General features: G+C 44.4%; 2 long non-coding RNA genes across 2 annotated transcripts; both read left to right on the top strand.

Annotated features, from left to right (window-relative positions):
* The first annotated feature begins 13,802 nt into the window (after positions 1–13,802).
* On the top strand, positions 13,803–15,062 carry LOC141022624 (uncharacterized). The gene is made up of 2 exons (XR_012183788.1): positions 13,803–14,620; positions 14,913–15,062. It is a non-coding gene; the product is annotated as an uncharacterized lncRNA (long non-coding RNA).
* A 1,304-nt stretch (positions 15,063–16,366) lies between these two features.
* On the top strand, positions 16,367–17,636 carry LOC141022623 (uncharacterized). The gene is made up of 3 exons (XR_012183787.1): positions 16,367–16,521; positions 16,691–16,795; positions 17,334–17,636. It is a non-coding gene; the product is annotated as an uncharacterized lncRNA (long non-coding RNA).
* The last annotated feature ends 8,954 nt before the right edge of the window (positions 17,637–26,590 follow it).

Below are 26,590 nucleotides of genomic sequence, written 5' to 3'. Positions count from 1 at the left end.
CGCGTAGCCACCTGGCCCCAGCCTATGGAACTGCGTCTTTTTTGCGGCATTGGCCTTGTTTTTTCTCGACCGTTCCTTAGATAATTCTGATTCCTTGAATTGCACGAAAGCGGGCCAGTGTTCTCTTTGCTTCTCCAGTGTTCCCTTGAATTCTGGAGTCTTCCTTTCTGCAGCGACGTAGTGGGCCCATACAGTTTTCTTGTGGGTGTTGAATGCAATTGCCATCTTCTTAAGAGCAGCGTCCTTGACTTTCTGCACATCTGCATCAGTGAAATAATCTGGTAGGGTGAAATGTTCCATCAGAGATTCCCAAAGCTTTTCTTTTGCTCTGTCGTCGACCCAAGTAACATCTGGACGTTTAGTCTTTGTCTCTTTCCATTCTTGAATGGAGATCGGGAGTTGGTCCTTCACAAGAACTCCGCACTGACGAACGAACTTGTTCGCAATGTTCTTAGGCGTGAGGGGTTCGCCACTAGCTTTGATGGAATCGATGTTGTACTTTACACCCTCCTTCAACTTTTTGCCCGGGCCTCGCTTTGTCCGGCTGTCTGTAGAAGCAGATTTGCTCGATCCGGAGGGCTGAAAGAAGAAAGATCGATTCGTTAATATATCTTCAAATAAAAAAAATGTGATGATCACTAGCTGCCTGCTTATATAAATATACCTCGCCGGTACTCTTTGTTATTTCAAGATCAACATTGTATTCGTCATCATAATCATTGTCTGCGTCATCATAATCATAATCATAGTTCATGACTTCATCAGCTCGGTCGTCGAGATCGAATATCTTATCATCACCGTCCCCGGTATTGTTCATATATTGGGAGCCGTCATCTGCTTCATTCAGATCATCTGGCCTGTTAGGGCTGCGTATGATCTCGAACAGGGCCTCTTCTCCCTCTCTGCCGGTATTGTCCACCATAGCTTTTATTTAACTAATACAGAAGAAATATAAAACAATTTAGTATTCAAATTACAATGCATGGATGCAATCAATAAGGAAAAACTGAATCATATAGTACATAATATGCATCGTCTCGAATAATATATAATCTCGAATACATCGTCTCGAATAATATATAATCTCGAATATATCGTCTCGAATAATATATAATCTCGAGTACATCGTCTCTAATAATATATATAATCTTGAATACATCATCTCGAATATTATATATCGAATACATCACTGGCTAGGTAGCTAATAAAGATCGAATACTACAGAAGAATCTAGGCCACTCGCGGTTCCTGGGGCGGGGGCGGTGGACACCCAAAGAGGAGGAACCATCACAGGATCATATCTCCGGTCATCTGCCCAAAGAACCTGCCAGGTATTGGAGAACCTGACGTCCATAGCAGCCATGTAGCGATGGACGTGCTCGTCCTCCTCCCTGACACGGCGACGCACCACCTCCGGCGGGGCCGGCTCCCTCTGCACCGAATGTGGCCCACGCGAACGCCACCAAAGGAGATCAGGGTCGACGACGGGGCCCGAGGCCGGGTTCCTCACCAAGCGGCGCGCCCCTCCAGGTAGCACCTCCCAGTGCCAGCCCGGCGGAGCCCAGTCCCGGACATGGGTCAGCCGGACGTCGTCGCGAACGGGTCGACGGTGAGGATGCGGGCCGGGCATCGTCGAGAACAAATACTATATGCCCGCAAAAGTAACATTTTTTAAATGATTGGATTGTGATAACTAAAATTCTATATGCAAATTCTAAATTTTTCTATAACTAAAATTATAACATCGATCATCGTCTAACAATTTGACATTAGTCTAATTCATCTAGCTAAAACTAATTCTAAAATTTCTAACATTTCTATATAACTAACATTTCTAATATTTCTATAACTAAAAAACAGAAAAATTGCTAACATTTCTATAAATATTTCTATAAATAAAAAACAGAAAAATTTATAACATTTCTATATAACTAACATTTCTATAACATTTCTAATATTCCTATAACTAAAAAACAGAAAAATTTCAAACATTTCTATAGATATTCTTATAACTAAAAAACAGAAAAATTTCTATAACTAAAATTTATAACTAAAAAACAAAAAAACAATGTGTCTGTGTGTGTGGACATGGCGGCGGGCAGGAGCTCACCGGCGGCGAGGCGAGGCGATGGGGCGCGGTGACGGGGACGGCGACGGGCGGTGACGACGGGGATCGATGGGGACGGGGGGGGGGGGGCGACGGGGACGAGGACGGGCCGGGCGGGGACGACGCGCAGGACGATGGGGCGGGGCATGGCGACGGGGACGGGGACGCGGCTGGGGTGGCGACGGCGACGGCGACGGACGGCGACGGACAACGACGGGGGCGGCGATGAGGGGCGGCGGCGACGGGGCAGAGGAGAAGAAACAGAGGGAGAGATAAGAAACTGACGAAATTTTGAAGTGTTTTCTTATGTAGAACCACCCTTTAGTACCGACTGGAGCCACCAACCAGTACTAAAGGTCTGTTTTGGCCAGGCCAAGCGGCGGGAAGCGCACGCCTTTAGTACCGGTTGGTGGCACCAACCGGCACCAACAGGTACTAAAGACCCACCCTTTAATACCGGTTGGAGCCACCACTACAAGAAATATGTCAACTAGTGACCTTCTGTCAGTGACCCTGGAAGAATTGGTCATAGATCATGACCATTTCACACCAATTGGTCAAAAGCTGTTCGGGGGCCTCCAAACCATAAACTATAACGACCATTTTGGTCAGAAAGGTCGTAATTTCCTTACACGAAATGGTCATAAAGCAGATAGCACAGGTCCGCTGCCTTATTTCTAGCTTATCATGACCAATATAGATGGTCATTGAAGGAAATATGCCCTAGAGGCAATAATAAAGTTATTATTTATTTCCTTATTTCATGATAAATGTTTATTATTCATGCTAGAATTGTATTAACCGGAAACATAATACTTGTGTGAATACATAGACAAACAGAGTGTCACTAGTATGCCTCTACTTGACTAGCTCGTTGATCAAAGATGGTTATGTTTCCTAGCCATAGACATGAGTTGTCATTTGATTAACGGGATCACATCATTAGGAGAATGATGTGATTGACTTGACCCATTCCGTTAGCTTAGCACTCGATCGTTTAGTATGTTGCTATTGCTTTCTTCATGATTTATACATGTTCCTATGACTATGAGATTATGCAACTCCCGTTTACCGGAGGAACACTTTCTGTTCTACCAAATGTCACAACGTAACGGGGTGATTATAAAGGTGCTCTACAGGTGTCTCCGAAGGTACTTGTTGGGTTGGCGTATTTCGAGATTAGGATTTGTCACTCCGATTGTCGGAGAGGTATCTCTGGGCCCTCTCGGTAATGCACATCACTTAAGCCTTGCAAGCATTGCAACTAAAGAGTTTGTTGCAAGATGATGTATTACAGAACGAGTAAAGAGACTTGCCAGTAACGAGATTGAACTAGGTATTGAGATACCGACGATCGAATCTCGGGCAAGTAACATACCGATGACAAAGGGAACAACGTATGTTGTTATGCGGTCTGACCGATAAAGATCTTCGTAGAATATGTGGGAGCCAATATGAGCATCCAGGTTCCGCTATTGGTTATTGACCGGAGACGTGTCTCGGTCATGTCTACATAGTTCTCGAACCCGTAGGGTCCGCACGCTTAACGTTAAGATGACAGTTATATTATGAGTTTATATGTTTTGATGTACCAAAGGTTGTTCGGAGTCCCGGATATGATCACGGACATGACGAGGAGTCTCGAAATGGTCGAGACATAAAGATTGATATATTGGACGACTATATTCGGACACCGGAATTGTTTCAGGTGATTTCGGAGAAAACCGGAGTGCCGGAGGGTTACCGGAACCCCCCCCGGAGAAGTAATGGGCCTTATGGGCCTTAGTGGAGAGAGAGAGGGGCAGCCAGGAGGGGCCGCGCGCCCCCTCCCCCTCTGGTCCGAATTGGACTAGGAGAGGGGGGGCGGCGCCCCCCTTTCCTTCTCCCTCTCCCCCTTCCTTTCCCCCTCCTAGTAGGAGTAGGAAAGAGGGGAGTCCTACTCCTACTAGGAGGAGGACTCCTCCTCCTGGCGCGCCAACAAGGGCCGGCCGGCCTCCCCCTTGCTCCTTTATATACGGGGGCACCCCATAGACACAACAATTGATCTATTGATCTCTTAGCCGTGTGCGGTGCCCCCCTCCACCATATTACACCTCGATAATATCGTAGCGGTGCTTAGGCGAAGCCCTGCGTCGGTAGAACATCATCATCGTCACCACGCCGTCGTGCTGACAAAACTCTCCCTCAACACTCGGCTGGATTGGAGTTCGAGGGACGTCATCGAGCTGAACGTGTGCTGAACTCGGAGGTGCCGTACGTTCGGTACTTGATCGGTCGGATCATGAAGACGTACGACTACATCAACCGCGTTGTGTTAACGCTTCCGCTATCAGTCTACGAGGGTACGTGGACAACACTCTCCCCTCTCGTTGCTATGCATCACCATGATCTTGCGTGTTCGTAGGAATTATTTTGAAATTACTACGTTCCCCAACAGTGGCATCCGAGCCTGGTTTTATGCATTGATGTTATGCACGAGTAGAACACAAGTGAGTTGTGGGCGATATAAGTCATACTACTTACCAGCATGTCATACTTTGGTTCGACGGTATTGTGAGATGAAGCGGCCCGGACCGACATTACGCGTACGCTTACGCGAGACTGGTTTCACCGTTGCGAGCACTCGTTGCTTAAAGGTGACCGGCGGGTGTCTGTCTCTCTCACTTTAGTTGAACCGAGTGTGGCTACGCCCGGTCCTTGCGAAGGTTAAAACAGCACCAACTTGACAAACTATCGTTGTGGTTTTGATGCGTAGGTAAGAACGGTTCTTGCTAAGCCCGTAGCAGCCACGTAATACTTGCAACAACAAAGTAGAGGACGTCTAACTTGTTTTTGCAGGGCATGTTGTGATGTGATATGGTCAAGACATGATACTGAATTTTATTGTATGAGATGATCATGTTTTGTAACCGAGTTATCGGCAACTGGCAGGAGCCATATGGTTGTCGCTTTATTGTATGCAATGCAATCGCCCTATAATGCTTTACTTTATCACTAAACGGTAGCGATAGTCGTAGAAGCATAAGATTGGCGAGACGACAACGATGCTACGATAGAGATCAAGGTGTCGCGCCGGTGACGATGGTGATCATGACGGTGCTTCGGAGATGGTGATCACAAGCACAAGATGATGATGGCCATATCATATCACTTATATTGATTGCATGTGATGTTTATCTTTTATGCACCTTATCTTGCTTTGATTGACGGTAGCATTATAAGATGATCCTTCACTAAATTATCAAAGTATAAGTGTTCTCCCTGAGTATGCACCGTTGGGAAAGTTCTTCGTGCTGAGACACCACGTGATGATCGGGTGTGATAGGCTCTACGTTCAAATACAACGGGTGCAAAACAGTGGCACACGCGGAATACTCAGGTTAAACTTGACGAGCCTAGCATATAAGAGATATGGCCTTGGAACACGGAGACCGAAAGGTCGAGCGTGAATCATATAGTAGATATGATCAACATAGTGATGTTCACCGTTGAAACTACTCCATCTCACGTGATGATCGGACATGGTTTAGTTGATATGGATCACGTGATCACTTAGAGGATTAGAGGGATGTCTATCTAAGTGGGAGTTCTTAAATAATATGATTAATTGAACTTGAATTTATCATGAACTTAGTACCTGATAGTATTTTGCTTGTCTATGTTAATTGTAGATAGATGGCCCGTGCTGTTGTTCCGTTGAATTTTAATGCGTTCCTTGAGAAAGCAAAGTTGAAAGATGATGGTAGCAATTACATGGACTGGGTCCGTAACTTGAGGATTATCCTCATTGCTGCACAGAAGAATTACGTCCTGGAAGCACCGCTGGGTGCCAGGCCTGCTGCAGGAGCAACACCAGATGTTATGAACATCTGGCAGAGCAAAGCTGATGACTACTCGATAGTTCAGTGTGACATGCTTTACGGCTTAGAACCGGGTCTTCAACGACGTTTTGAACGTCATGGAGCATATGAGATGTCCAGGAGTTGAAGTTAATATTTCAAGCAAATGCCCGGATTGAGAGATATGTAATCTCCAATAAGTTCTACAGCTGCAAGATGGAAGAGAATAGTTCTGTCAGTGAGCATATACTCAAAATGTCTGGGTATAATAATCACTTGATTCAACTGGGACTTAATCTTCCGGATGATAGCGTCATTAACAGAATTCTTCAATCACTGCCACCAAGCTACAAGAGCTTCGTGATGAACTATAATATGCAAGGGATGGATAAGACGATTCCCGAGCTCTTCGCAATGCTAAAGGCTGCGGAGGTAGAAATCAAAAAGGAGCATCAAGTGTTGATGGTCAATAAGACCACTAGTTTCAAGAAAAAGGGTAAAGGGAAGAAGAAGGGGAACTTCAAGAAGAACAACAAACAAGTTGCTGCTCAGGAGAAGAAACCCAAGTCTGGACCTAAACCTGAGACTGAGTGCTTCTACTGCAAGCAGACTGGTCACTCGAAGCGGAACTGCCCCAAGTATTTGGCGGATAAGAAGGATGGCAAGGTGAACAAAGGTATATGTGATATACATGTTATTGATGTGTACCTTACTAATGCTCGCAGTAGCACCTGGGTATTTGATACTGGTTCTGTTGCTAATATTTGCAACTCGAAACAGGGGCTACGGAATAAGCGAAGATTGGCTAAGGACGAGGTGACGATGCGCGTGGGAAATGGTTCCAAAGTCGATGTGATCGCGGTCGGCACGCTACCTCTACATCTACCTTCGGGATTAGTTTTAGACCTAAATAATTGTTATTTGGTGCCAGCGTTAAGCATGAACATCATATTTGGATCTTGTTTGATGCGAGACGGTTATTCATTTAAATCAGAGAATAATGGTTGTTCTATTTATATGAGTAATATCTTTTATGGTCATGCACCCTTGAAGAGTGGTCTATTTTTGTTGAATCTCGATAGTAGTGGTACACATATTCATAATATTATAGCCAAAAGATGCAGAGTTGATAATGATAGTGCAACTTATTTGTGGCACTGCCGTTTAGGTCATATCGGTGTAAAGCGCATGAAGAAACTCCATACTGATGGACTTTTGGAACCACTTGATTATGAATCACTTGGTACTTGCGAACCGTGCCTCATGGGCAAGATGACTAAAACACCGTTCTCCGGAACTATGGAGAGAGCAACAGATTTGTTGGAAATCATACATACAGATGTATGTGGTCCGATGAATATTGAGGCTCGTGGCGGATATCGTTATTTTCTCACCTTCACAGACGATTTGAGCAGATATGGGTATATCTACTTAATGAAACATAAGTCTGAAACATTTGAAAAGTTCAAAGAATTTCAGAGTGAAGTTGAAAATCATCGTAACAAGAAAATAAAGTTTCTACGAGCAGATCGTGGAGGAGAATATTTGAGTTACGAGTTTGGTCTACATTTGAAACAATGCGGAATAGTTCCGCAACTCACGCCACCCGGAACACCACAACGTAATGGTGTGTCCGAACGTCGTAATCATAATTTACTAGATATGGTGCGATCTATGATGTCTCTTACTGATTTACCGCTATCGTTTTGGGGTTATGCTTTAGAGACGGCTGCATTCACGTTAAATAGGGCACCATCAAAATCCGTTGAGACGACGCCTTATGAACTGTGGTTTGGCAAGAAACCAAAGTTGTCGTTTCTTAAAGTTTGGGGTTGCGATGCTTATGTGAAAAAACTTCAACCTGATAAGCTCGAACCCAAATCAGAGAAATGTGTCTTCATAGGATACCCAAAGGAGGCTGTTGGGTACACCTTCTATTACAGATCCGAAGGCAAAACTTTTGTTGCTAAATTCGGAAATTTTCTGGAGAAGGAGTTTCTCTCGAAAGAAGTGAGTGGGAGGAAAGTAGAACTTGATGAGGTAACTGTACGTGCTCCCTTATTGGAAAGTAGTTCATCACAGAAACCAGTTTTTGCGACACCTACGCCAATTAGTGAGGAAGTTAATGATGATGATCATGAAACTTTAGATCAAGTTATTACTGAACCTCGTAGATCAACCAGAGTAAGATCCGCACCAGAGTGGTACGGTAATCCTGTTCTGGAGGTTATGTTGCTAGACCATGACGAACCTACGAACTATGAAGAAGCGATGGTGAGCCCAGATTCCGCAAAATGGCTTGAGGCCATGAAATCCGAGATGGGATCCATGTATGAGAACAAAGTATGGACTTTGGTTGACTTGCCTGATGATCGGCAAGCCATTGAAAATAAATGGATCTTCAAGAAGAAGACTGACGCTGACGGTAATGTTACTGTCTATAAAGCTGGACTTGTTGCGAAAGGTTTTCGACAAGTTCAAGGGATTGACTACGATGAGACCTTCTCACCCGTAGCGATGCTTAAGTCTGTCCGAATCATGTTAGCAATTGCCGCATTTTATGATTATGAAATTTGGCAAATGGATGTCAAAACTGCATTCCTGAATGGATTTCTGGAAGAAGAGTTGTATATGATGCAACCGGAAGGTTTTGTCGATCCAAAGTAAGCTAACAAAGTGTGCAAGCTCCAGCGATCCATTTATGGACTGGTGCAAGCCTCTCGGAGTTGGAATAAACGCTTTGATAGTGTGATCAAAGCATTTGGTTTTATACAGACTTTTGGAGAAGCCTGTATTTACAAGAAAGTGAGTGGGAGCTCTGTAGCATTTCTGATATTATATGTGGATGACATATTGCTGATTGGAAATGATATAGAATTTCTGGATAGCATAAAGGGATACTTGAATAAGAGTTTTTCAATGAAAGACCTCAGTGAAGCTGCGTATATATTGGGCATCAAGATTTATAGAGATAGATCAAGACGCTTAATTGGACTTTCACAAAGCACATACCTTGACAAAGTTTTGAAAAAGTTCAAAATGGATCAAGCAAAGAAAGGGTTCTTGCCTGTGTTACAAGGTGTGAAATTGAGTAAGACTCAATGCCCGACCACTGCAGAAGATAGAGAGAAGATGAAAGATGTTCCCTATGCTTCAGCCATAGGCTCTATCATGTATGCAATGCTGTGTACCAGACCTGATGTATGCCTTGCTATAAGTCTAGCAGGAAGGTACCAAGGTAATCCAGGAGTGGATCACTGGACAGCGGTCAAGAACATCCTGAAATACCTGAAAAGGACTAAGGATATGTTTCTCGTTTATGGAGGTGACAAAGAGCTCATCGTAAATGGTTACGTCGATGCAAGCTTTGACACTGATCCGGACGATTCTAAATCGCAAACTGCATACGTGTTTACATTGAACGGTGGAGCTATCAGTTGGTGCAGTTCTAAACAAAGCGTCGTGGCGGGATCTACGTGTGAAGCGGAGTACATAGCTGCTTCGGAAGCAGCAAATGAAGGAGTCTGGATGAAGGAGTTCATATCCGATCTAGGTGTCATACCTAGTGCATCGGGTCCAATGAAAATCTTTTGTGACAATACTGGTGCAATTGCCTTAGCAAAGGAATCCAGATTTCACAAGAGAACCAAGCACATCAAAAGACGCTTCAATTCCATCCGGGATTTAGTCCAGGTGGGAGACATAGAAATTTGCAAGATACATACGGATCTGAATGTTGCAGACCCGTTAACTAAGCCTCTTCCACGAGCAAAACATGATCAGCACCAAGGCTCCATGGGTGTAAGAATCATTACTGTGTAATCTAGATTATTGACTCTAGTGCAAGTGGGAGACTGAAGGAAATATGCCCTAGAGGCAATAATAAAGTTATTATTTATTTCCTTATTTCATGATAAATTTTTATTATTCATGCTAGAATTGTATTAACCGGAAACATAATACTTGTGTGAATACATAGACAAAAAGAGTGTCACTAGTATGCCTCTACTTGACTAGCTCGTTGATCAAAGATGGTTATGTTTCCTAGCCATAGGCATGAGTTGTCATTTGATTAACGGGATCACATCATTAGGAGAATGATGTGATTGACTTGACCCATTCTGTTAGCTTAGCACTCGATCGTTTAGTATGCTGTTATTGCTTTCTTCATGACTTATACATGTTCCTATGACTATGAGATTATGCAACTCCTGTTTACCGGAGGAACACTTTGTGAGCTACCAAACGTCACAACGTAACTGGGTGATTATAAAGGTGCCCTACAGGTGTCTCCGAAGGTACTTGTTGGGTTGGCGTATTTCGAGATTAGGATTTGTCACTCCGATTGTCGGAGAGGTATCTCTGGGCCCTCTCGGTAATGCACATCACTTAAGCCTTGCAAGCATTGCAACTAAAGAGTTTGTTGCAAGATGATGTATTACGGAAAGAGTAAAGAGACTTGCCGGTAACGAGATTGAACTAGGTACTGAGATACCGACGATCGAATCTCGGGCATGTAACATACGGATGACAAAGGGAACAACGTATGTTGTTATGCGGTCTGACCGATAAAGATCTTCGTAGAATATGTGGGAGCCAATATGAGCATCCAGGTTCCGCTATTGGTTATTGACCGGAGACGTGTCTCGGTCATGTCTACATAGTTCTCGAACCCGTAGGGTCCGCACACTTAACGTTACGATGACAGTTATATTATGAGTTTATATGTTTGGATGTACCGAAGGTTGTTCAGAGTCCCGGATATGATCACGGACATGACGAGGAGTCTCGAAATGGTCGAGACATAAAGATTGATATATTGGACGACTATATTCAGACACCGGAATTGTTTCAGGTGATTTCGGAGAAAACCGGAGTGCCGGAGGGTTACCGGACCCCCCCGGAGAAGTAATGGGCCTTATGGGCCTTAGTGGAGAGAGAGAGGGGCAGCCAGGAGGGGCCGCGCGCCCCTCCCCCTCTGGTTCGAATTGGACTAGGAGAGGGGGGCGGCGCCCCCCTTTCCTTCTCCCTCTCCCACTTCCTTTCCCCCTCCTAGTAGGAGTAGGAAAGAGGGGAGTCCTACTCCTACTAGGAGGACGACTCCTCCTCCTGGCGCGCCAACAAGGGCCGGCCGGCCTCCCCCTTGCTCATTTATATACGGGGTCAGGGGGGCACCCCATAGACACAACAATTGATCTATTGATCTCTTAGCCGTGTGCGGTGCCCCCTCCACCATATTACACCTCGATAATATCGTAGCGGTGCTTAGGCGAAGCCCTGCGTCGGTAGAACATCATCATCGTCACCACGCCGTCGTGCTGACGAAACTCTCCCTCAACACTCGGCTGGATCGGAGTTCGAGGGACGTCATCGAGCTGAACGTGTGCTGAACTCGGAGGTGCCGTACGTTCGGTACTTGATCGGTCGGATCGTGAAGACGTACGACTACATCAACCGCGTTGTGTTAACGCTTCCGCTATCGGTCTACGAGGGTACGTGGACAACACTCTCCCCTCTCGTTGCTATGCATCACCATGATCTTGCGTGTTCGTAGGAAATTTTTTGAAATTACTATGTTCCCCAAGAGTCATAACCTTGTAAATTGTGTTGGGTTGCTATGACTAGGCGCCACCTCATCAGTTTTGCCTATGTGTCATGTCCATGTGGCAGTTTTTGCCCTAGGTTGTGAAGCAACCTATATTTCTGTCATTCCCAAAATTCCCAAAAAAATCTCATAAATTCTTTGGGTCATATCTTCGTCAAATATGTAAAAAAGCTTCCTTTCCTAGTTCAAAAATAATTCAAAAATATTCATTTTCCTATTCTGTTCGGAAAAACACTTTGTGAAGGAAGTACCACTTTGGCATGTCCAAATGGTATCCATTTTCAACAGTGCTTTCCTATGCCCAAATAACCATCCTCCACCAAATGCCAGCTCAATCCATTCATTATTTTGAGCCCAGCTTCAACATTCGTATTTATGTCCAGTGTGGTACTTTGCAAAGCAAGTACCACCTAGGCTCCTCCTTTTGAGCTGAAAATTTGTGAAGACGGTCTTCTTAGTAACTGATCATCCTCAGCCAAAACTCACGCCCATTAGCCATGTGCATTTCCCGTACCGCTAATCAAACACTTGGCTGCTTATTCATGTTTGAGCATCGATCGGTCTCCTCGTGAGAATCTTATGTTGTGATTTTCTTCCTAGCACCTACCTGGGGAGTGCCCAACCCACTAGATATGCCTAGGCCGCACGGAACACATGGCAACGCCATGGTCACGCGGTGACCACGCGGCGGGCATGCGAGTTTACGCACTCTAGAGTTGGGGCCCTCGGCCACCGTCCAAACCTCGATGTATCGCCACCAAACCATGTATTTATGATTAAATAGGTACTTATGTAACTAGAAATGATTTTTGGAAAAAATAAATAGCAAACTATGAGGTAGCTGCAGTTCAAATTTGAACTGCTTCCTACTGAATTGGTGGGAATTTGTCTTTTTCACCAGAGGTGGATCAAAACTTTTGACACCCAACCATTTTGTCAATTGTGCATTAAATATGGCCTAGTATTTTAGAAAATTGATTTGGTCCAATTTTGCAACAAATATATGGTAGGTCCTTCACAAAAAAAATCATTTCAAGCACTCGGAAAATGGAAAATGAATTTTCCGTGCAAAGAAAATGAAAACTCCCTTAGGCAACATTGTTTGGAATTCCAAGATGCACCCTTGTGCACAATATGAGATCATTTGAACAAACTATGCCATGAATGTGGCCATAAGATTGATCATTTGGCTTGAAAGCCATGAATCTTCACGCATGATAGCTCATTTTTTATAACACTTTTTAAAATTAATTTTTGTATTACAAGTTTATTATTTTTCCTGGAAACTTGGCCACATATAGTGACACAATGCGAAGGTTTTCCAATTTTTTGATTTTTTTCGAATTTTTTATGCCCGTTTCAAAATGCGGTCAAAACGGCGGGCTTGACCGTTCCTAGCTAGTGGTTGAATCTTGGAATTTTTTGATGTTTCTCTGATTAAATAGATACTTATGTACCTAGAAATGATTTTTGTAAAAAATAAAGATCAGACTATGAGGCAGTTGCAGTTCAAATTTGACTCGCTTCCTAATGAATCGGCGGGAATTTGTCTTTTTCACTAGAGGTGGATCAAAACTTTTGACACCCAAGAATTTTGTCAATTATGCATTAAATATGGCCTAGTATTTTAGAAAATTTATTTGGTCCAATTTTGCAACAAATATATGGTAGGTCCTTCACAAAAAAAAACTCTTTTCAGGCACTCGGAAAATGGAAAATGAATTTTTCGTGCAAAGAAAATGAAAACTCCCTTAGGCAACATTGTTTGGAATTCCAAGATGCACCCTTGTGAACAATACAAGATGCCGCGCCGAGCAGGGGATCGACGACGCGCTGGCCAAGGTGGACGCCATCGAGGACCAGGACCTGGCGCAGGCGCACGACGAGTAGGGCTACCCCACCCTCCTCTTCTTCATCGACGGCGTGCCTAGGGACTACTCCGACAAGAGGACCAAGTGAGGATCTCTACAGATCCCCAATTCCCTCCCTGCTCCAGCTCCGCGGCTGTTAAGAATGAATTTTTGCTTTGCTGCAAGGACGCCATCGTGGCTTGGGTCTGCAAGAAGCTGGGCCCTGCGGTGCAGAACCTCACCGCCGTCGACGAGGCCGAGAAGGTCATCACCGGCGATGACGTGGCCGTGCTCGCCTACCTCCACCACCTCTCGGTATGCTACGCAATGCGCCTTCTCCAGTGGCAGCAAAGTCAACCAACCCACCCAAATTGCTTCAATTGGAACCCATGTTACTCAGTTAGCTGGATGAGCTTCGTATGCTAGTAGTGACTGGATGAGCTTCGTATGCTAGTAGTGACTGGATGAGCTTCGTATGCTAGTAGTTATTTTGCTGTCTGCTCTCTTGACATTGTGTGTTGTGTTGGGAATAAAATATCACACTAATCGTTGCCATGTTTTGATAAACTCTCGGTGAATCACCTGACAAACACCTGCTTGAGCAAAACTAGACAAAACTACTAGTTCAGTTAACCTTGATATAATTAAGTTGGTGGAAGAATTGAACTAAGAATTAATGTTTGGGTTTCAGTTTTAAGGAAGATAATTTTTTTGAAACCATCCTCTAATCTGTGCTCGTTTTTACAGTTTGGTGCTACATTTTAAACCATCATCTAATATGTGCCTTATCTAGAAATTTTGGCATGAAATTAAATCTGGCTGCTTGTTTACATTCAAAGTCCATATATATCATGCTGACATCAATGAACACCACATATAGAGAACTAGTACTGATATATGTTCTGAACATGCATGGTTTGAAATGTCTAAATCAAATTCATCTTGTATTGTTTCCGGTTGATTTTGCTATGCTGACTGCTGACAACAAATATATCTTTCAGACTCGATACATAAAGGATTGCAAGAGATTATATGGCAGGATACTGGACAATAACAGTGTCAAGTCCTCCATTCAAGCAAAGTCCAAGGATCGGTCCGAGAAAGTTTGGACTGAAGAACCCGCGCAGCGCCGTGCTCAAGACCTCCGTGATGGCGTGCACGAACGTCTTTGCGGCCTTTGACAACCTCTCCTTGAGCAGCAGCTTGTCCAAGCCGATGCGTGCCATGGTCACCTCCATGCTACCCCTGCCCCTGCTGAGGAAGCTCCAAAATATGAATAAACAAAAAGATTCCTCTGCATTAGTGATGAATTATCCTTTCGTTCTAATCATGCACAAGTATGCATCATCTATCCATGAGTATAGTTGGATCATGGAAGGAAGCAGTGCGTTGTTGATGATTGAGTGGAGGGTGCACTGTTCGTTTTTGCACTTGCATGCATGGCTCCAAAATATCTGAATTGGGCCCAAACCAAACCATACATCAGGTCTAGAGCTTTTATAACGGGCGAGAGTTGGAGTTCATATATATTTCTCCAAAAATTATACTCTCACTGTGTAGAATCTTTTGGGCCTGAATCATTGGTTGAGTTTAGGTCAAAAACATCTGTATGCCAATAGTTTTGATGTTGCTTTGTGCTATATACTTCAGGGAACAGTTAACTCATTAATAAAGATGCCGAGGTACTATCAACTAGATCTGTTCACACACATACTTTAGTAACCAACTCCATTAATCATCTGATCAGCTATGTAAACTAATCACTGAACCTGGAAATTATGTGCTTTGATAGAACACGGAAACTAATCAAATGCAGAAGAGTTGTTTCAGTTTGAGTTCTGTTTGAAATGTTGCAACTTCAGAATTCTGGGAACTTTCCATAGTTTGAATTCTCGGAACCTATGGTTCCTCCACTGTTTTGTAGAGTTGGCTAATTTTAGATGCTGCATAATAACCTTTAAGGCTGTGGCCAATTTTAGATGCTGCATAATAATCTTTGTACTGCATAATAAAAAATTGCAGTACCAAAGATGAATGGTCGATTAGTTTTGGCTTCAAGACATTTTAGTATATTCTTGTACATGTGGCCTGCGGCTATAACTAGTTTGCTGTAGTTCATCCGTGATGTCCAGTAGCCATGAGATCCAAGGGATGCCGACCATTCGAGCCACGTAACTTATTCAGCTTTCACTCTACAATATTGCTAATTTAAAGTCAGTGGGGGGCTTTCCCCCACTGTCCATAGTTCCTAAAAAAAAACTTATTCAGCTTTGGCCATCCTCATTTGCTATGCTAGGTATAATGTAAACTCTCTTCTGAATTTGATTTGTATCAGTTTGACTTTCCTAAGTTTATTTTCTTGTTAGCAGAGCTTACACTATCTTTCTATAGGCGCCGCCGGATTTGAGGGTGGAGCCCGAGCCTCCACTGGAGCATGGATCAGCCGTGCAGAAGGTGGAGCTCCACATGGATCAGCCGTGCAGGAGGTGGAGCTCCGCATGGATCACGACTTGGTCGTCGTGGGGGCCTGGACCATCAAGCTCGCGGGCGAGATGGACGGCCTGGGCAACGGAGGCGCTCGTGAGATCCCGGGGTTGACCAATCCATGGGGCGCCAGATCTTCCCTCGGGGTCGCCTGCTGTAGTCATACTGTCGCTGGATCTCCTCCCCCACTCTCTCTGTGTGTTTTTTTGTCAATAGCTAGTAGCATAAGTTGGAGCTGGCTGTACCAGGAACTTAATCTGCATTTATTCAACTAGATCAAGTGCAAGTACATTAGTTCGTAATCTGCTATTAATACATCTCCTAGTCATAAATTTCCTGAAGTAGTGAAGTAGTGCATGTATATATTTAGGTGCTGTTTAATTAGAAAATGGATGTGATTTCTAACTTGATTGTTGTAGGCTACAAGATATATCTCTGTTGGTTCCTCTTGTTGTAGAATATGCCCCTGTTCATTCATTTATGTGTATTCCTATTTACCTCTGGTGACATGTGAGAAGCACTCATCTATATGTTTATATTTTGAGCATCTGGGTACAACTATAGTTGCAGAATCATCTAGCCAAATTTTGGGAGGATGGCATAAAAGATTAGATAACCCATGCTTTTGAAATCATGGTAAGCTTCACAAGCTTGTAAGGTGTTTTTTGTTTTCAAGCGACTTTACATCAAGTTACTGTTTCTCAACCGAAATTCTAGACTGTGTAGCTCTTTATTGTTCTCTCCACTTATTTGTACAGCCAAGGATGCTTACTTAACTGTATAGCTCTCTATTGTTCTTTTCCAGGTATTCTATTTATGCTCCATCCCGAAATCTATTGTGCACTACGAAGTCCATGAGGCGAAGCGCTCACTGCATGACCATTTCTTTACTGAACTGGGAGCAACAGAGGCAAGATATTCGAAACAAGTTGAAGTCCTTTTGATTCTTGATTTCTAGCATAGACATTCAACCTGATTGGTGATGTTACTGTAGATATAATGTAGGTTCAATGCTTACTATTTTTTTGATGTGATGCATGTTACCTTCGTTTCTGTCTATGCCTTCTTTAGTGTTTTGCCAGCTAACTAGTCTATTGGTCATTTTGAAATATGAAGATGCATGTAAGCACTGTTGCTGGCAATCTGGCACATCATCTTAGTCCTATCCCTTGTTTTTTCACTAGCATACACTACAATCCCTTGTTCTGTCACTAGCATACACTACAGTTTTATTAAAAGGGGGGCATATCATTTGCTCTATATAATAGTGTTGATTTTGCGCTGATATGAACTTACAACAGTATTACATTGTGTTTTCTGCATGTTGTTGTATCACTAGTTTCATGCTGCCTTCTCATTTGAACCTATTACTTGTTTTTGTTTTTATCCTTGATTAGTATCAATTGTTGTATTGTAGACTTAAAATTGTGGTTGTTTCTCTTTTACAGAAGCTCAAGTGTGAAGTGTGAAGTCGTGAAGTGTGAAACAAGTGTGAAGCCGTGAAGTCCTACCCAGTGAACATCAGCATACTACAGCATATATGTGTTGTAAAGATTGTAATAGATTTATTTAGTGGTATATTTGGTGAATTTTATGTGTTCTTTGTTCTTTTTGAAATATTGATTATGTATGTAATTTGAAAACTTGTGAAATGGAAACTTACCAGTGGGGCAACTTATGAAAATAATCTGTCTAATTTGTACATTTCTAACATGTGGGACCAATTTGATAGATGAAATTGACATGTGGGACCCATCGGACTAGTGGGACCAGCTTGAATATATAATGGCTGAAAATACAAAATAAATAGACTATAAAAGGCCACGGCCCAGAAAATAAGAGGCCACAACCCGAAAATAAAAAGGCCGAATTGTAGGCTTTGGCCCATGTGGCTGTCCAGAATTAATAGGGAAAAAATATAAAAGGCTGAATTGTTGGGCTTGGCCCATGTAAAACACCTAATCGGGCCGGGCTAATTCTTGTCAGCGACCTTTTCATTTGGTCGCAGTTTTGCCACGTCAGATTGCCACGTCGGATCCGACGTGGCCTCGGCAGACAGCCAGTGACCAAAACAAAAGGTCATGGGTTCAACGACCTTCTGTTTTGGTCGTAAACGTCTACGACCTTCTCACAGAGAAGGTCGTTAATTTCAGTTTACGACTGGCAGCTTTTGACCTTCTGTTTTTGGTCACAAAAAGGTCGCAAATGAAAAACAATGACCTTTCAGTGACCAATAGTCAAGGTCACAAGTTGACATATTTCTTATAGTGCACGACCCGGTACTAAAGGGGTGCGCTGGCGCAGGTGCGGTGCGGCAAGTTTAGTCCCACCTCGCTAGCCGAGGGGCGTCCGCACTGGTTTATAAGCCCCAGTGCGGTAGCTCTCTCGAGCTCCTCTCCAAAGCAGGCCTACCGGGCCTACCTGTTCTGTGCTGCCCTGTGGGCCTACTGGGCCTTTGCGGGCCTGCATCCTGGCCCAACAACACGTTCGGTTTCTAGTCATATGCAGGCCGCTCTGGCCGAGTAGGCGGGCTTTTTATTTTTCTTATTTTTTGCTTTATTTATTTCTGTTTCATTTATTTTTGAGTTGTTTTTTGCTGTATTTAGAGTTTCTTTATGAATATTTTTGCTTTACGTACAAAAAATTACAAACTTCCTATTAGCGCCGGTAGTTTTCGAATTTGAATAGTTTAAATTTTGAATAATTTGAAATTTGTGTGAATCACTAGTTTGTGAATTACTTAACTTTGAAAATAGATTCTTTTAGTGATTCTTTTTTCTTATGTTTAATAATAGTGTGTTTTATCATTATATTCAATTTGATAATGCATAGGTTATTTAAAAAATGAAATGCCTTTGTAACAGATGAGCTTTCGTCCGAAACCCTCATACTTCGAAAGAGATTGTCCATTTTGTACACGAAGTGCATCCAGTTTTTATGGTCACCCTCTCTACTTTTTTGCACATGCTATGTGGGTGAAATTATGATACCATGCCAACTTTCAACCTTTTCCGAGTTCATTTCAATTGCTTTTCAATTTCAGGGTCATTTAGCTGAAAAAATCAGTAAATGCATGAAAGAATTTGTTTGCACATAAAATTTCTTCGCGTTTCAAATGCCAAAACACATAACTACCCTAACTATTACAGAGATTCCCTCCTGAGTGTGAAACATAGAAGAAAGTGATGATAGTGAAGCCGATCACATCCCAGATCTTTGGGTGTGAAACTTTTTCTTCGCGTGTGTCCCTTTGCGCCGTAGCCATGGAAAATCTTCATCATTTAACTGGATGCTCGGGTCAATATTCACTTTGAATGGAGCAATTTCATCAAACTTTTCATAATCTTCTGACATGTCTGTCTTGTCATTCACTCCCATGATGCTTCTCTTCCCAGAAAGAACTATGTGGCACTTTGGCTCATCGTATGATGCATTCGCTTCCTTATCTTTTCTTTTTCTCGGCTTGGTAGACATGTCCTTCACATAGAAAACATGTGCCACATCACTGGCTAGGATGAATGGTTCGTCTGCATACGCAAGATTGTTGAGATCCACTATTGTCATTCCGTACTGCGGGTCTTCCGTTACCCCGCCTCGTGTCATATTGACCCATTTGCACTGAAACAAAGGGACCTTCAAACCACGTCCATAGTCAAGTTCCCATATGTCCTCTATGTAACCATAATATGTTTCCTTTCCCGTCTTGGTTGTTGCATCAAAGTGGACACCACTGTTTTGGTTGGTGCTCTTCTTATCTTGGGCGATCGTGTAAAATGTATTACCATTTATCTCGTACCCTTTGAAAGTCATTATATTCGAAGATGGTAACTGGGACAGCGAGTATAGGTCATCTTCAATAGAGGCGTCATGCATGGTACGAGTCTGCAACCAGCCGGCGAAACTCTTGGTTTGTTCACGTGTAATCCAGTCATTAGACCGCTCCGGGTGTTTGGAGCATAGAAAATTCTTGTGTTCGTCCATATAGGGAGCCACCAAGGCGGAATTATGTAGAACTGTGTAGTGTGCTTCAGTGAGAGAATGTCCGTCCATATATATTATTTGATTCCCTCCTAGTGTGCCTTTTCCATCTAGTCTGCCCTTATGCCGCGATTTAGGAACACCAATCGGCTTAAGGTCAGGAATAAAGTCAATACAAAACTCAATGGCCTCCTCATTTTCATGGCCCTTGGAGATGCTTCCTTCTGGCCTAGCACGGTTATGAACATATTTCTTTAAGACTCCCATGAACCTCTCAAAGGGGAACATATTGTGTAGAAATACAGGACCCAAAACCTTAATCTCTTCGCATAGGTGAACTAGGACGTGCGTCATGATGTTGAAGAAGGATGGTGGGAACACCAACTCGAAACTGACAAGACATTGCACCAAATCATTCTCTAACCTTGGTATGATTTCTGGATCGATTACCTTCTGAGAGATTGCATTGAGGAATGCACATAGCTTCACAATGGCTAATCGAACGTTATCCGGTAGAAGCCCCCTCAATGCAACCGGAAGCAGTTGCGTCATAATCACGTGGCAGTCATGAGACTTTAGGTTCTGGAACTTTTTCTCTGCCAGGTTTATTATTCCCTTTATATTCGACGAGAAGCCAGACGGTACCTTAATACTGAGCAGGCATTCAAAGAAGATTTCCTTGTCTTCCTTGGTAAGAGCATAGCTGGCATGACCCTGATGTATGCCGTCTTTTCCGTGCATACGTGTCACAGCCCCAGATCAGCCCTTGTTTGACTTTTGCTTGTTCCTCATGTCATCATGTTTAATTTTCAAAGAAACTTGAAATGGGGATGTTGAAACCCTAGCACCAAATGCATTCAACTAGGTTCAAGTAAACAATATCTTCAATGAACCCAAATGCCCTTTAAAAAAAGTTCATGATTTTTGTTAAAGGTGAAAACCTCTGCCAAAAATGATGCACCTATTTCTAGGCCATCCTGGATTTTTGAATTAAATCTTATTGTATTTGACTTTTGGGCATTTAAATGCTATAAATAATTTAAATGTTCAAATAATGTTGGAACTATTTTTGGGCCACTGAAATAATTCAGCAAGTGTCCATGAATATTTTCAGGATTTTAGGAAATGCCTTGGTATTTTTCCTAAGCTCAAAACAGAGGCAAATAATTAGAAAACGGAAACAAATTAGAAAAACAGAAAGCAGAGAGAGAAGATACCTACCTGGCACCCACCAAAGCCACCTGGCCGGCCAAGCTGGCGGCCCAGCCCACCAGGCGCTCTCCTGTCGCCTTCCTCCTCGCGCCAGTAGGCGAGGGCGCGTGCCCGACGCGCGCAGCTACACGCCGCGGCCACCTCCTCCCTCCCTGCCTGCCTGGCTCCGCCTCGACGCGTCTGGACGACGCCACGCGACCCCCAGAGCCGTCCGGCTCTCCCTCTCTCTCCCCCGAACGCTCTCCCCCTCCTCTGTTCTTCCCGCCCGAACGCCTCCGTCGCCGCCGCTCGCCACCACCGCGGACACCGCCATCCCGGCGACGCCCTGAGATGCCCAAGAGCTCCGCCTAGTATCCCTCTTCCTCCTCGTCGAGCTGTGCAACGCCGGACGCCCCCGAGTGCCTCCACGTCGTCGTCTTCAACCTCCCAACGCCGGAGATCCCTCTCGCCGGCCCGCTCGCTCCGGTGCTTCCCCGAGCACGCCGAGGCCACCTCTGCACTCACTGTGAGCCCCTGCGTCGAACCCCCCTCCTCTCTGCTCCGTTTGCTCATTGTAGACGCCGCCCCCTTGCTCACCGTAGCACACCGCCGCGCGAGCTCGACGCCAGCATCACTCCGGTGACCATTTGGTCACGCGCGGTGCCTAACACACTCACCGCACCTCGTAGCGCCTCGCTAGTGCATCCATTCACCCACTAGCACGCTACAGCAGCAAAACCACCGACGCCCGAACTCCGGCCGCCGCATTCGTGCTCACCGCCGTCGACTTAGACCACCCCAGCTCCTCCCGCTTGGCCTACTAGATGCGCGCGAGCCCCAGCTACGCGTAGGACCAAACCGCGGTCGATTTGGTCGACCGTGGGCAAATCCCGAGCCCCTCCGCCGTCCCGGGTTTCACCGGCGACGAGCCGTGGACCAAGTCCGGCGGGTTTGACCCTGCTTGACCGGGGTTTGACTTCCCCCCTGACCCACTGACGTGTGGGGCCAGCCCCTGTTAAAAGTTAGTTTAGTTTAAACCTAAACTTAATTAGGCACTGAGAGACTGACACGCGGGACCCACTGGTCAGGTTTGACCTGGACCAGCCGCTGTTGACCAGCTGACGTCACAGTGACGCAGTGCTGACGCAATAACTCATTTTCTGGATTTAAAATAATTCAGAAAATTCCAGAAAATGCCCTAACTTCTAAAATTCATAGAAATTCAACCGTAGCTCCAAATGAAATGATTTATATATGAAAAATTATCAGAAAAATCCAAAGAATCTGTTTATGGCATCCTCATGCATGTTTGAACAACTTACAGCCACTGTATATGACAATTTAAATAAATGGCATCTGAAATGTCTTATATGGAGTTTGAATTTGAACCTAAGGTTCAAACCAACTCCATTTAATATGTTGCTAGCTGCATTAGCTCAAAACACATTCATATTGCCATGTCATGATCATGCATCATATTGTGCATTGCATTGATTGTGTTTCCTCTCTGTTGCCGGTATTGTCCCCTCTCGATAGCCGTGTTTCCGACGATGAGTTCGATGACTCTAATGAAGACTCAATGCTATCTTCGGAAGTGTCAGGCAAGCATAAACCCCTTGTTCATTCCGATACAATCCCACTCTCTCGCTCCTGCTCTCTTTACTGCATTAGGACAACAACGATTCAACTGTTACTTGTTGCGGTAGTTGAACCCCTTATCCTCTGCATGACCTGTCATTGCCACAGTAAATAGATGAAACCCACTAGCATGAGTAGGAGTTGTTTGAGCCCTGATGTGCCTACTCATTCATGCTTGTTTGTCATGCCTGCTATTGCTCAGAGTTGTGTCAGGTCTGATTCATCGGGGATGAATTGGAATGGTGATGAACATGTCCTACTGTGTGTGAGCTAAGTGTGTGAACACGATTTGGTAAAGGTAGCGGTGAGAGGCCATGTAGGAGTACATGGTGGGTTGTCTCATTACAGCCGTCCTCAGGAACTGAGTTCTGTGTTTGTGATCCATGATACAGTTACTACCACGCATTGGGCCCGAAACCAATGGACCCTCTCGGCTTCTTAAATCACCCTTGTCCTCTGTCCAGGAGTTGCAAGTAGTTTCTGGTGTTTGTAGTATGCTGGAGGCCGTGGGCAGCGCTGACCGGAGGGGTGGGCTGTGATGCGGTAGGCACGTGGCCGGGCATGCCGGGCCCCCGTTTGGTGTCTCGGAACCCTGCACACATCGTTTGGGGTCGTATGTGGAAACCTCGGCCGGACTCCCTGCGGATGGAACCTGAATAGGCGATAAACCTGGACTAGAGACTTGAGTGTTTAGGTAGGCTGTGGCCGACACCCTCGCTGGGCCTCCGCTTGAAGGTTGCCGAGTACATGTCGTGTAAACGGCGGTAAGTGGTGAGAGCGTGTGTGTCGAAGTACACCCCTGTAGGGTTAACATCATCTATTCGAATAGCCGTGTCCGCGGTAAAGGACTTCTGGGTTGCCTATAACAGTTCATAGACAAGTGAAAGTGGATACTCTAAAATGCGCAAGATAAGCGTGAGTGCTATGGATGGCGTTCTCGTAGGGAGACGGGAGCGGATCCATAGTGGAGTATTGATATGGTGAATATGTGGACTCGTGTGCGCCACCTCAAAAGAGTTGCTTGCAGTCGTAGTTCAGGATAGCCACTGAGTCAAAGCTGGCTTGCTGCAGTTAAACTCCACCACCCCTTTGTTGATACCGATGCATATGTAGCTAGTTCTGATGTAAGTCTTGCTGGGTACATTTGTACTCACGTTTTCCTATTTTATGTTTTGCAGAGAGACGTCAGTCTCGCTAGTAGTTCCGTGTGGACTTCGACGTTTAGCTTGATACCTCAGCTACGATCTTGTGCCCTCGGCAGGATCTGGTAGATAGTCAGGCTTCTCAGCCTTTTTCATTTGTAGATGTCTGTACTCAGACATGTTAAGCTTCCGCATGTGCTTTGACTTGTATGCTCTGAATGTTGGGTCATGAGACCCATGTTTGTAATATCTGGCTCTTCGGAGCCTAATGAATAAATACTCTGAGTCGTAGAGTCTTGTTGTGATGCCATGTTGTATTTGCACATATCGAGCATATTGTGTGTATGATTGAAATGCTTGGTATGTGTGGGATCCGAAAATCTAGTTGTCTATCCTTAGCAGCCTCTCTTATGGGGAAATGTAGTCTAGTGCCTCCTTGAGCCATAGTAGTCCGCTACAGCCCGGTTCACCGGAGTCCTGCTAGCCCAGCACTACTGCTCTGGACACTTGACTGGCCGGCATGTGTTTCATATCGTTCCGGTGTCTGTCCCTTCGGGGAAATGTCACGCGGTGACATCCGGAGTCCTGCCTAGCCTGCTACAGCCCGGGTTCCCGGAGTCCTGTTAGCCCAGCGCTACAGCCCAGATTCGCACGCTGCTGACCGACACGTTCGATGTTGATTCATGTATGCCTGTCCCCATATGTTGGTGCCGCTTTGGGTTCACGTCTAGCCATGTCGGCCCGGGTTCTCTGTCATATGGATACTAGAGACATTATCATATACGTGAGCCAAAAGGCGCAAACGGTCCCGGGCCATGGTAAGGCGACACCCGTGGGAATACCGTGCGTGAGGCCGCAAGGTGATATGAGGTGTTACATGCTAGATCGGTGTGACTTAGAATCGGGGTCCCGACAGCGTTGGTATCAGAGCCTGACTGCCTGTAGGATTACCAAGCCAAACTGGTCGAAGTTGAGTCTAGAAATGCTTTAGTTATATAAGGGAATTGATTGTGGAAGGGAACGTAAGGCTCTTTTTACTCCTTTACCTTATGCCCTTCTGATCTGAGTCACTCTCTTCTTTTCTACGGGGGTTAAGAACTAGGCTTCTCATCTTTCTATCAGGATCACGTGTTACTAATCCGTAGACTCGTAGGATTGTTGGTCTCAAGCCTCAGTTCAGTTTCTACAACTACAGTGTGTTGTTAGTTGAACTTGGAACCTTGATATGATGTTGTTGAGTGGTTATGCCACCATTTTGTAGGATGTCTCAAATCCTTTGAGCATCTACAGCCGTTATGCTGTCCGAGTCATCCCAGGTTTCTAAACAGTCTGATATATTTGCAAATCCCTTCCTCCCGTACCTGATGTCCTTTTGGGCCGGATTAAGCACACTAATTGGTCTGTTGAGGTACTCCGTTACCTCGTCGTGTATGTTGGAGTTATTATTATGACCCTAGGTGTCTTAGAGGACCACTTAGTAATCTAGCAATGCTTGCATCCCCAGTGTGATGATTCTGGCCATTATTCTTGAAAGCATCCCGTGATGCCATTTAGTTAGTAGGTATTCTATTTCTGGGTTCTTGAACCCAAGATTCACTCTACTTAACTCGTGTAGCTAGTGTTTGTTCGTTCCTTTAGGTTATTAGTAACCTTTGCATTAGTCCTCGAGGTCCGTGGTATATCGTTCTTCCAAATACCATGAACCATTCTTGGCAGGAGTTCTTCTGAACCAAAAGCTCACGACCAGAGTGCTCTTAATGAGTTCTCCATTCTACATTGTGACTCTGCCAGTCCTACCTTTCTGCATGGGTTATCTAGAAGAAACTTGTTGGACTTGGTTCGACATACTAATCTATGCATCCACAACTCAGAAAACCATATGTTCCTTTGAGTTGTCCCTCTTTAGTTATTTTCTGGCCCTCGTCTATCAATTGATAGTCAGGAGTAATTGTGCATTTGTGTTATCGATGCCTATTATTCTTGTGGTCTGTCAAGCCATTCTAATCCGGAATGACTAGGAGAAACAAACTCCAGTACCTCGTCCATCTCTGGGATTGGGTCGAAGTAGTTGTATTCCGCAGATCAAATGCCTAACCAGCTTTTGTTCTGTTCTACCCTGGAGCGTTACCATCTTTATGTCAAGAATGTCATGAGAATTGCACCACCTCTTATGAATTCTTGATTTAGTGATACTCCTCACCATCATCACTCATTCTTGGTCCCGTGTTGTTGCAACCGGAATGCCGACAGGTGAACTCTGATGTGTGAAATCTATACTCCTAGCAACTCCGTTGCTTGGTAGTTAAAGGACAAAAATTTCATCCTTAGCGTGTTGGTTATTGAATCACCATCCTGAGGTTGATCGTGCTACCTAGTCCATATTCCCGGTGTACTTTTCGATCAATGGGTTAGGATAGTGTCAGTCCTTGCTTATTCAGTCATATCGTCTTGCCCTGAAAAGCAAGATTGTTCTCGATCTTAATAACTAGTCGGTGGATCGTGATTTTCCAAATATCTTCTTGGAAGTACCACCAGGTTGTCCCTGACCGATGTGTTGAGTTTGTGAACAAGTTGGTTTTCCAATAAACCACCCCTTCTCCAAGAATCTGTGTTGGATACCCCTGAGCTAGTTGGTCAAGCTAAACAACAACCTGGAGAGTTGGAAGATAAAAGGTTGTCTAACTTAGTTCATTTCCAAAGGGATATCTTGTGTCTGTGTGTGTTGAAGAAAGATGATATCTTCATTGATTGATCCT

The sequence above is a fragment of the Aegilops tauschii genome, chromosome 5 (assembly GCF_002575655.3).
Source record: "Aegilops tauschii subsp. strangulata cultivar AL8/78 chromosome 5, Aet v6.0, whole genome shotgun sequence".
Lineage (NCBI taxonomy): Eukaryota > Viridiplantae > Streptophyta > Magnoliopsida > Poales > Poaceae > Aegilops > Aegilops tauschii.
The sequence above is the reverse complement of the archived record's forward strand: the minus strand, read 5'-3'. Positions and strand labels throughout refer to the sequence as shown.